General features: G+C 39.0%; 1 protein-coding gene across 2 annotated transcripts in view; it reads left to right on the top strand.

The window, feature by feature from the left end:
- Nucleotides 1-12,963, top strand: part of Gabrg3 (gamma-aminobutyric acid (GABA) A receptor, gamma 3) — a gene marked incomplete at its 5' end in the record, with an annotated part of 533,703 nt that overhangs the window by 403,405 nt on the left and 117,335 nt on the right.

The raw sequence follows: 12,963 nt of genomic DNA, 5'->3' as shown, positions 1-12,963 counted from the left end.
GTCTGGGGAGTCTCTCCTCTGGAAATGGAGAGTGACTCTTGCTTTTTGGCGGTTCTGCTTTCTTTGTAAACATGAAGCGCCCCTGCACTGTCTGCAACTCCCCGCTCTGGCCTGAACCGCCTCTGAGCCTTCCCATTGATTCGCACACTGGACCAGCACCCTGCTTCCCAGAGCTTCCCACGGTCACACTCGTTTCTATCCTGTGGACGTGCTGACCTCTGGTTCTTCTCACTCTAGTTTTTCTGCTCTGTACAGTGTTCCCTTTGAGCTTTCCCAGTGTCCAGTGTAATCATGTTCTGTTAAGTTAATCAGCCTTGAGGAATTCATGGCTTAACATGGCCCCCGCATCTCGACTTTACCCTTCTCTTGTCCAGCCCAGAGTTCCGTGCACTTGGAAGAAGGAATCCAGGTTGCTGCCATTCAACAGTGAGACCTCCTAGTACGACACTATAAGCAAGGCAGCGAGGCAGTTTGAGGTTGTCAGAGTTTCAAGTGATGCCTTTGTAGTCAAATTATGGCTACACATAGGCAAATTTGTCTAGTTTACTTTTATATAAGATGGGCCTTGTTATTATTGACTCCAAAGGAGAACATACAAAGGTACGTTCAGAAACACTGGCTGCTAGATAGACAGCAAGGTTGCAGTCCTGTTCCACACCCACGTGATATGAGAGCCCTTAAAAGACCACATTGAACTTTGATCACTGGCATTTGAATTGTGATATGTCAGGTTATTTCAGTTCTGACAAATAGGTTGGAAACTTGCTGACAAAAATTCATAGGAGAGAGTTGAAGAACAAAGTGTTCTTGGTGTATTTTAAAACACTCCAAGAGTCACATATTTTAAGTGTTTGATATTTTTCAAAGGTCCCAAGGATAATCTGTTTCCAGTTAAACAATGATGTGTTACCATTTTGGATATAAATGCAGAGGCTGTCAGGAATATCAAAGTACAGTTTTAGAGCCCTGGAAGCTTCCCTTTCTCACAAAAGAAATAACACATTACTCCAACACAGTATCCCATGGATGGTAGATACTGTCTTATAAATCTATTGTTTTCCATACTTATAGTACTCCTTCCCTCACATCCTTTCAGTTTTCCTCTGAAGACATTTTCAGCTAAATCACTATAGCAAAGTGAAAAGAATTAATTTTTTTAAAAAATAAGATAAATCTCACTCGTGAAGGATAGGAAATGGTTGCAGTGGTAGCTCAGTAATAGAGCAATTGCCTAGCGTGTGCATGACCCTGAATCTGATCTCCAGCATCACGAAAAAGGCAGGCAGAAGAAAAATGAATGAAATAAGCACGACTTAGAAAGATATATACTATATCATCTCACTGTGATACTAAAAAAATCGAACTCATAGAAACAGAGTAGAATGGTCTCCAGGAGCTGGAGAGAGGGAGAAATGGGCAGATGTTTGTCAAAAAGTAGTGTCAGTTATAGAAGACAAGACCTGGAGATCTAACGTACACCATGGCTACTCTAGCTAGCAATACTGCACTGTATACTTCAAATTTGCTAAGAGACTGGATTTTAAGTCTTATCAATGTGATATACAGAAGGGTAAAACTATGTGAAGTGACAGATATGTTAACTAGGTTATGTATACATATATCAAAACATATATATATATCAATGTGTAAGTCTATACATTTTATCAATTATACATTATTAAACTTACAAAAATTATCAAATGAGGTCAATGGTAAGAAATTGGTAATCATAAAAGATATACAAGCATGATAATTTGATTACATTTTCACTTCCTCACGTTTTCTTTGACAAGACTATCTGACCAAAATAAAATGAGATGTTTCGGTTTTAAAAAGTAGTGCCAGACACATGCAAAAGAGACAGTTACGTGCAGCCAATGCGTGCGCTGAGCGCCTTACGGATGTTTGTGCTTCTTTATGGTGCTTCCTCATTCCTGCAGGTGTAGGAGCTCTTTTTTCCCATTTTAATTTAAAAAACAAGAATCTGATAAGTGTGAAACAGGTATTGTTATTAAGCAGATATGTAAGTTTTCATATTAAATTTGAGCTTGTTTTAATGTTATAATAAAAATATAAAAATAAACATATATTCTTATATGCATTGACTGTATTATACATTTTATATGTGGCTCAAGACAGTTCCTCTTCACTCAATGTGGCCTAAGCAAGACAAAAATTTGGACACCCATGCAATAGATGGTACTCTGTCATCTACCTGTCGGCTGGCCAGCCTGCCTGCCTGCCTGCCTGTCTATCTATCTATCTATGTATCTATCTCTCATCTTGTGCGTTCTAAGGACACTAAAGTGCTCAATTTGCCTAATGCTCGGATTGCCTAATTCAATCCTTTATCAGTCATCCCTTTTCTCTTTGAGGCATTAAATGTCCAACATTGTAATCAACAATATGACAGAAATCAGTGACTTTAGCAAGAAGATCAGGCATGAGTTTAGTTCTGTTTGGAGGGGTGTCGAGACCATGTCCCCAAGGTTTGCTAATTCACTGGAAAAACACAGAAGAAAAAGCAGCAAATTATAATCATAGCTAAGGCTCATAATTGTAAAAGGATACAGTAAAAAGTGACAGGAGGAAAAGGTATACATTGAACAAAATTCCATATCCTCAAGCACAGGTATTGTCTATAGTCACATAGGAACACTTCACTCTAGGACGAGTGAAATGTCTCTGGAGGAACCAATGTGAATATAGTGTGGGCTTTTGTGAGGGCTGACCATGAAGACAGACCCTCTCTGTGACCATCTATGATGACTTGATTTCAAGACCCAAACAGTAAAGCCAGGCATGTATCATCTGTTCGTGCGGAGCTGACCTGACAGACTGGCAGTGTGGTTCATTGTCCCAGAGGGAAAAAATACCTCATTAGTAATTATGATAAAAACCTGTAGAGAGCCACATTCTTATGGCTTGGCCATGGGTCAATTCAATGAAGGTTTCAGTCTTCCTTGGAGACCATGAATACAGGGGTGACAGACTTGCTTTGTGAACTCTTTCTCTATGATTCTGTGATCACAATGTCGTCATACATCAGTCAACAGTGAGTTCTAGGAGGCAGAAAAAAAGTATTTTTAATTTCTGATTTTAAAATCTGGATTCCACATTTTCTTAAATGTGAAAATTTGAGCAAGTAATTTACTGTGTCTGCACCTCTAATTTCTTATCTGTAAAAATGTTTTAATAATAGTAGCAAATTTGTGGAGTTCTGTCATTAGTGCTGATGTAACAAAATACCCGAGACTGGGTAATTTATAAGGAACAGACTATTTCTCACTTTCTGGAGGATGGGAAGCTCAAGAGGAAGGTTTTTAGAAGGCTCAGTTTCCCATGAAATCTACTCAGTATCCTCCAAGATGAACCTTTCCTTGTGTCCTCACATGCTGGAGGGCACCGGATGCAAGGGAGGAAGGCAGCTCCCTTTCATCTCTTCTGTGAGGGTCTCAGTCACTAACCTCCTCAACACCCCACTTCTGAATACTCTCACTGATGATTGACTGCCAATATATGCATTTTGAGAGGCACGTTCAGACCATAACTCACGTAAGCCTTGGGGTTTATGAAATGTCAGATTGACCCCTGAAAAACCTGGAGACTAAGGCCAGCTGCATCTCCATGAAAAATCCCTCATAAAATCTTTGGATGGCAAAGTTCAGGTAGGCATCCCTAGCTGGTTTTTTTTGTTTGTTTGTTTTAATTTTAAAAATAAAAGGAGGAAAACATTAACAGACAGACAACCTTTTACAAAATAGCAAAAGAACAGTACAGACAATACAGAGTTACAAACAAAGTGGTAAGAAATTAACAATGCTTGTTGTGTTACATATTGATATTTTCAAAGTGGTTTCTCATGAAAACAGATAGAGACATGAAATATTGATCAGTCAAGGACTCATTGACAGTTTCTTTCAGCAAAGAATAGAAGACAGTAGGACAACTATGTTAACTATCCTGTATATACATACATACAAAATTTCTCCTTCTTTCCCTTCTCTTTTCCCACATCCCAGTTGCCCTTTACCCTTGAGTGTTTTCCTATCATTTCACAATGTCTATCATACCTCCTAGTTTAAATTAACTCTTTCAGGTTTTACACTAGTGAGACAATGCGGTGCTTGCACGTGCGGGTCTGATTTATTTCACTTATGAGTATGGTCTCTAGTTGTGACCATTTACCTAGAAAAGCCTCGAGTTTATCTTTCTTTATAGCTGAGTAATATTCCATTATATAAAAGTACCGCAATTTTCTTATCCAGTCCTCCGTGGGTGGACATTTGGGTTGCTTCCACCATTTAGCAATCACAAATTGTGCTGCTATGAACATAGGTGCTGCACGGCTGAGAGAAGGAAGCTCTGCCCTCACTAGCTCCGGAGAGAACCGCCCGGAAGCCTTGTGCTTGCTGACTCCTGGCCCCCACCACGGGGCTCCTTCCTTCCCCGGTTTTAGTCTGTGTCTGTTGGCCATAATAAACTGTAACCGTGAGCTTGAAAGTGTGGCTGAGTTTTTTCAGTCTTTGTTGTGAGTTATGAAGGTGGGAATTCCTGAAGTTACAGTTAGAGTGAGGCGGGAGTGGGATTTGTAGTTACACAAAGCCTAAAATCTATTTATTCCCTGCATAGAAACTCTAAATTCAATTGCTAGTGAAAAATGAGATATTTCAAAGGCTCTTGTCTTACTGCCTTTTCTCATGAAATGAAATTGTGGTTGTGAGATTGCTATGAAAGCTTAGGCCTCAGATGAACTGTTTTTAGTAAATGAAATGTAACTCTGCTCTCAATTTTCTTGTTTTATTCAGTGTACGGCATTTGTATTCGCTAAACAAATAGGAAAGTGTTTATGTTTTCAGTGAACTTGACCTAAGTGTAAAGAAACTAACAGATCTCCAATAAGTAAGCCCTCACCTCTGGCAACACTAACAATGGAGGATATTATAAATACTCACCTTGAGCACAGGTTGAATTTTTCCTGATTTGAATTCTGAACTCAGTTACTCAGTTATACCTGAAGACTGCTCCCATAGAGTACAATCTCCAGAATTTCTGCAAGGAACTAGGGACCTCCGAACTATGGTCCACCAGACGTATCTTCCTGAGAGAAAAACGATAGGTGATCATAAAAATGAACACTGGAAAAAAGGGAAGCACACCTCAGAAATGATGCCTTGTTTTGTAAACCCTAGTTATTAAGTGTCCTTGGCTTGGTTTGCCCATACAAGGGGACATGAGAAGGAAAAAGAGATTTCAGTACTTGAAAGCGTTAGCTTTTCAGGAGCCTGGTGGCCACGCTGAGAAAGTACAAGGTAACCCTACAGGGAATCGAATCACAGCCTGTAACTCAACCAAAACCAGGCGATGCAAAACACAAGTGCTAAGTAATAGAATATACAAAAGAAGATAGCCTTCCTCAGAGGCTCCCCTGCTACTTCTCTGAGTGTGGCTTAGAATACTCAGTCTTTTGGGCCCCATAGATTTTCCAGGGCCACCTGGAGTCGAGCCTGCAACGTTAGCATGTCAAAGCATCACTTTCTTCTAAGAGCTGTAAAGACAAACAGACATCTAATGTTTGGGGTCCATCTGCAAAGGAAATAAAAATTTTATTATTTCAACACTCTGTTTTCTGGGAAATGATCCAAATATGTGATAGTAAATGCTTATCAATTGTTGTAGTCAGGGTTTGCAAGGGAATAGATTTAATATAGGACACATAATTTACAGGATTATTTTATAATAGTCACCTAAAACCTCAAAGGCAGAAGAGTGCAAGAGATCTGTCTAGGCACTAGAGACCCAAAGAATCCGGCTGAAGACCTTTATCCCATGGCAGTGTCCTGCACAAGCCCAGCTGGAGGCCTCGAGCCCACGACAACGTCTCGTGCAAGTCTGTATGAAGGACCTGCACTGGGAAGGCCCAAAGGCCAGTGGTGGAAGCTTGAAAGTCTGCACCAGCAGGATGAAGGATCTGTGCCGGCAGGCTGAGGGATCAGCACTGGAGACAGGAAGCTACACACAAGATTAGGACCAGAGCTCCCGCTAAGAGAACCGCAGCCATCCTGAGCGACAGTGAGGACCTGTGCTCCTCCAACAGTGAGAAAGCAGAGTTCATATCAGGAAAACCTGTGTGACAGGTCCAGGAGAATCAACAGCCTTCCCCGCCCCACTTCCTTCTCCAGGAGAATCAACTACCTTCCCCTCCAGTTCTCCTTTTATGCTGTTGGCAACAATCCTCAGGTGGGCCTCCCACAGCCAGCACCACGCTGACTCGGTTCTTTTGGGTGTTACAAATTGACCCTTAGTTAATCTACCACATCAATGCAGGATCTATAGTGTGATGTGTACAACATCATTTTGTAATTGCACTTCATAGTAATTGAGTTTTAGTCCTTTAGTGTATAATATGCAATAATTGTAAATGCTTCATCTTAATTTATCTGTTTACTTGCTCTATATACAAATGTATTTAATAGTTACATGAATAATTTGAGTTACATATTTTCCTGTGCGTTTTGCACATGAGAAACTTGGGTCTGTTTTATGTAGTTATAACAAATACCTGCTCATAGAAATTGTATAAAGAAAAGGTTTATTTGCCTCATGATTCTGGTGGCCAGAAAATCCAAGCACTGTGGTGGTGGCATCTGATTACTTCACAGCCTGGCGGATGGCATCTCGTGGTAGGAGTGGGAGTGAGAGTGACAGCGAGGAATCCCACGGTAGGAGAGGAACCCGACGGCGGGAAGGACCAGAATCGGCCTTCAGTAACACCCTGTTCTCACAGAACCAGTGCACTCCTGCAGGACCCGCGGCACTCCGTGAGGCCAGTGTAAACCCTTCCAAGGGTGGCCATCACCCAAACACCTCTTTGTTGGCCACTTCTTTAGATCCCATCACCTTTCAGTACCGTTACACCGGGACCAGGCCCCCAACACAAGAGCCTTCGGAAGGCAGATCATTCCCACATCACCGCAGAATGTGAAGTTCCACGTCGTTAACAACAGAGAGTGCAGCATGGCTGTTCATGTGTGTTCAAGTGCTGCTTTTCCCGTTTAAGTCAGGTATCTCACTTTTCTAAGCCATTTGTAAAGTACCAATGTGTTAGTCTCTCTTTATCACTATGACAAAATGCCTGATAATTAACTTCTAAAAGTTTAGCTTGTCTTGTAGTTTTGGAGATTCCTGTCCTAGGATCTGGAAGAGCTATTTCCTTGGACCTCTGGTATGCATGCTGGCTGGCAGTGGTAGGGAGCACATGATAAACTGCTCAACTCATGAGCAGGAAGCAAGAGGGTGAGAAAGGGGAGGAGCGCAGGTCCAGCCCCCCCAAGTAACGTGAGGGAAACCATTAGTCCTCACCTTTTAAAAGTTCCACCACTTCCTCCTAAGGCCGCCCTGGGTACCAAGGCTCTTACAAAGGGATCTTTGAGGGACAGTTCTCCAAATCTACAGGCAAACATACTACCTTCCGCATAGGACTATACCGAGGTTTAAGCAGAAGTACACAAAAAAGATTGCTTCACATCAGCCTGAAACAGAGGAGGTGTGTAATTAATGTTTATATTATTTTAATTATTATTATTACCAGGCATATCAAAGTGATTGGCCACAGATCTATATCTGGTAAACTTCATTTACAAGATTTAAAACTCTAGTTTTATGTCCAGCTCTCATTTAATCATTTCCTTCAGAAAGCAAGTCCTCGTGTGAACAAATCAGGTCCAAGTACAATGACTCAGTCTTCATTAAAATTTAATTTTTCTCTTCAGTGTGATGGCAAAGAAACTTTACTCATTTACTTTTGATTTCCTCCTTTCATGGCATTTCCCTGCAAATAGGTCCCCAAATACTTTCATAAATCAAGATACATCTATCCTACTTTCTGGGGTAGCTTGTCAAATTCAACTTCTGTGAAATGTTAAAGACTTGAGTGGTGAACACTTAAGATATGTGTTGTAGGGTGGAGAGTAGGTCTTCCATTAGAAACCAAGGCCATATCAGGAAATCAAGTAAGTCACACCATTATAACATACATGACTCTCACAAATTATGAAAATGTAGCCAACATGTGTGATTAAGAGTTGTGCCATAGAACTCACAGCAAAGATATATTGCCAAGGATTAGTGCTACGCAAGGTATATTGCTCCCATCTAGAACTACTTGATAGAGTGGAAGTTGAGGCTGCACTACTGTCCGTTCCTGTGTGAATGGTTAATTGGGTAGACAGGGGTAGGAAACAGCCTTAAAATGAAAACAAGCTTGATTTCGTACATGTCAAATCTTATTTCTAAGTCTTGTATAATTTTCAAGAATAAAATATTTAAGAATATGAATCCCCTTTATATGCAGGTTGGACCTACCACTTAAACTACTGTTTCCTAATTAATCCACCAGGTGAGAATAAATCAAGGGCAAACCCTTAGGGAAGGAAGTCTTGCTTCATCACATTCCTAGCCAATTTTTCTGTTTAACAACTAGACGGGCTTGTGACATTAGGTTTGTCGGTTTAATAAACCGACACAGTAATCTGAAGCTATAGAAAAAATCAGGTCAGTCTAAATCTGTGTCCACTTGCATGTGGCTTTCCTATATGTTGTCTAAATTTCTCAGTGTTTACAGTTTAGGGAGTAAAAAAGATCTGAATCTGTGAAGCCAAGCATTTTGCCCTGTCAAAACATTGCATGAATGGATGAAATAAGGTGTAGTTCTACTCCCAAACATAGACAAGATTCAAATAGTGTATGATAGATCTCACTGAGTGTGTTAAATCATTTAGTTTCATTATTTCAAAGTTAAAATCTAGGGATAAGAATTATATGGTGGTATTTAATGGTTCCAAAGCAAAATGCAACTTTAAAATTGAGAGATAACGCATTCATATCATTATATTTTGAGAAATAGTAGAAATGGAGGTAATTTTACCTAACGTTTTTACTTTTTAGATGAAGACTATCCAAGTTTGCTGCTGGGTGGGCTTTTGTGTCAGTGACCGCTCCAAAGTCAGTACCTGGGTGTGGATTAATATCCATACCTTAGTATGATTAGATTTGCAACCTAGTGTTCCACTGGATCATTTAGAAATAACAACTTTATAATAAATAATTCATGCACCATGAAATTTATCATTTTAATATATTCATTTCAATAGTTTTTTAGCATAGTCATGGAATTGGGTTATTGACCCTACTATGTGATTTTAAAATATTTTATCTTATCCCAGATGAACCTAATACATATTGTCAGTTGCTTCCCATTTTCTTTTCTCAGTTTATGGCAACCACTCTCTGTACTTGGGTTGGCTTCTGCTGGATATTTCTTATGAGCAAGTAATATAATATGTGGCCTTTTGTGTCTGGCTTCATTCACTGAGGATAACATTTTCCTGGTTTGTACATACCATGCCATGAGCTAGTACTGAATTCTTTTTGATTGTTGAGAAATTTCCTATTGTATGGGTATACCACAATTTGATGATATATTTCTTGGTTACCAGACCTTGTATTGATTAATTATACATTACTGTGACGAAATAGCTGAGGCTAGGGCCTGGGGATTTAGCTCAGCAGCACAGCGCCTGTCTGGCAAGCACAAGGTCGTGAGTTCGATTGCTGGTACCAGAAAAAAACCAAAAAACAAAGCTGAGGCTAGGTACTTGGATGAAAGATATGGAGGCTGAAAGCCCAAACAGCATAGCATCATCTCTGGGGGGCCCTGCTAGCTATTTTACCTACTGTGGGTGGTACCACAAAGGTGGGAACACACATGACAGGGAGGGATCACACAGCCAGACAGGAAGCCACAGAGGAATCTAAGAGTGAAGCACAGGCTTTATCCCAACCCTTTCACTGTAACCAGCTTAGGGATCCCACAAGAGCTATATCAGTGCCTTTGAGGGCCACACCCACAGGTGACCTGAGAATCACACTTCAGGCACCAGGTTCCACAACACCACCCAATACCACCCCACAGGGGCCAGGCTTTCAGAGACGCCCCTTTGGGACAAGCCACATCCAGACCATAGAAGACCATAGAAGATACTTTTCACTTTTTGTCCACTTTAATAATTCTACTGTGAAAATCAAGTACAGGTTTTAATTTCTGCCTTCAATACTCCTGGACATATACCTGACATAGGAATTGCTGAGTCATAGGTTAAATCTGTGTTTATATTTTGAGGAAACATGAAGCAAGTTTTCCACAATGGCTTCAGCAGTTTACAGTCCCACCAGCAGTGTAGGGGGGGTTCCAGTCTCATCCATTCTCACCAACATTTCAGTGCTGTCTACCATTTGCATGTTAGCCATTCCAGTGGATATGTACCAGTATCACAAGGTGATTGGTTTTCCTTTTTCTAATGACTTAGGAGGTTGGACATCTTTCAGGTACTTGTGCCTTTGAATATCTTCCCTGAAGAGAAATCTGCTCAAATCCTCTGCTCATTTCTTCATTGAGCTTTCTTTGTATTGTTGAATTTTAAGATTTCTTTTAATATTCTGGATACAAGTCTCTTCCCATATTATATAATGGTAATATTTTCTTGCATTCTGCAAGTTGGCTTTCCACTTAATTTTGGTATCCTTAGAATCACAGAAAAACTAAAATTTTACAAAATCCAATTTACCTTTTTTTTTTTGTTGTTTTTGTTTTTGATGTATTATCCAAGAGACTACTACCTAATAAAGGCCCTAAAACTTCATTTCTAAGGTTACTTCAAAGGGTTTTATTATATTAGCTCTGACGTGAAATATGACCCATTTTAAATTAAATTGCGTATGTGGTCAGAGGAAGCACACTTACAGCATTCTTTTGCATGCACACTTACAGTTGTACCAGTATCGTTTCTTGAAATGAGTATTCATTCTCTTAGTTCATTGCTTTGGGAGCCTCACCAAAACCACCTGACCATAAGTGAAGTTTATTGACTCAATTCTATTTCATCTGTGCATGTGTGTCTTATGGCACTAGTAACACTAGTTTGATTTCTGAAGCTTTTTAGTGAAGTTGTGGAATGGAGATGCGCAAGACCTTCAAACTTCTTGTTAGCTATTCTGCGTCCTTTGAATTCCCACACGAATTTTAGAATAGGATTAACAGTGTCAGAAAATGCCATCTTGAAGTTTTAAAAATGGAGTTCTTTGTATAATTTCCCTTTCATATTGTTTTCTATTCTTATTGTACAGAAATGCAATTTATTTCTGTACATTGATCTTGTACACAGCAACTTTATTGAACTTCCTTATTATTTCTGATAGATTTTCTGTGGCTTCCTGTAATTTATCTGTATTGTGCTTTCTATATATTATGACACTTGTAGTTAGAGACTTTTTCATTTATCCTTGTCCAATATAGATGTGTGAGTTCATTCTCATGCTTAACTGCCTTGTATAAAACTTGCTATTCAATTTTAAATATGAGTGCTAAGTTTTCTACCATTTAATACACTGTTAGTTGTGAGTTTTTCTAGACAGTTTTATCAGTTTGAGAAAGGTATTTCCTATTCCATGTTTGTTGACTTCTTTTATCAAGAAAATATGTTCGTTTTGCTAAGTGTTTTTCTGCAGTTATTTAGAAGACAATGTTATTTTTTGTTCTCTATTCTATTAATGCTAGATTAATAGAATAATGCTAGCCAACCTAGCATTGGTGCACTCTATTCTCTTAATTAATGCTTAATTCTCTATTCTATTAATGCTAGATTAATAAGAGTAATGCTAGCCAACCTAGCGTTGGTGCACTCACTTCAAAGTATTGTTCCTCCTGCTTTTTCTTTCTGACTTTTATATATTTAGATGTGTGTTGTTCAGTTCTCACACATTTGTGAATTTCCCAAATTTATTTCCATTTTTAATATTTGAGAACATATTTTGCATAATTTTAAATTTATCAAGGTTTGTGTTGCACCCTGGTCTGTGAGTCCTCCTGAAGAGAACTCCGAGCATCCTTGAGAGGCTCCCCGGTTCCCTGCGTACTGGTGCTTTTTAAGTCTGTATCTGTTAGACTGATTGACATCTTACTTAAGGCCACATAATTCCAGTAAATTTGAGTTAATTTCAATAGCATATAAAAACATTATTTTAATACAGTTTTTTTTCCTAAAGCCATCTTCATGCTATTAATTTTATACAAACTATTTACCTATACATTATAAATCCATAGCATATTTATATAATTATTGATTTGTGTAGTTGTCTTTTAAGGTAGGTGGAAAAGAATGTTTCAAACAAAATTTGTTTATAGTGTCATATTTATGTACCCATGTGCTTGCTTGCTCTCCTGCTCTGTGTTTGTGTGGAATCAAATCAATGCTTCCACGAAGAGCCCCAGTGTGATTAGTCTACCTTTGATTCTTAGAAAGTTCAGATACTAACCTGAAAATACTTTGTTTTTTCTACAGAACACACTTTGACTGTAAATTTCCTAAATTTAGCATCTTTTACAGTCTAGATAAGCAGAGAAATTTTCATATCATGAAATCCTGATGTCTGATGGTTTAGCAATTCATTTCTTCAGTCTCAGTCTCTCTGTGAATCTCTCTCTCTCTTGCTCTTGCTCTCACTCTTTTGTCCTATTTTACTGTTGGCAGCAAGAAAAAACAGACTGTTCCTTCAACACTTTTCATGGAAATCTCCTTTCCTAAATAAACAATTTCTTATTTACAAGCCCTGGTTCCAGGTAACTGTAAAATACATAATTTTATTCAGCTTTCTGCCACTGTCTACCAAGAAATCTTTTCTCATCTTTGAAAAATATATTATTTTTTTCCTTCTGAGTCCTCACCACCAATACCTCTACCAACAGTATGTCTGTGATAATTTAATTATATCCTAAGGTGATTCAGGTGATTCCCACCATGCTCCTCACTTCCTCAGAGCCCCCATAACAGCTGCTATGATGGTTACATTTCTACTTAAATCTTTTCAAGAAAGTCTGTTTGTTTGTTTGTTTTCTGTCATGGCTCT

This window comes from Chinchilla lanigera, unplaced genomic scaffold (genome assembly GCF_000276665.1).
Source record: "Chinchilla lanigera isolate Chin_1 unplaced genomic scaffold, ChiLan1.0 scaffold00132, whole genome shotgun sequence".
Taxonomy (NCBI): domain Eukaryota; kingdom Metazoa; phylum Chordata; class Mammalia; order Rodentia; family Chinchillidae; genus Chinchilla; species Chinchilla lanigera.
Note: the sequence above shows the minus strand (reverse complement) of the source record. Positions and strands in the feature narration are given on the sequence as shown.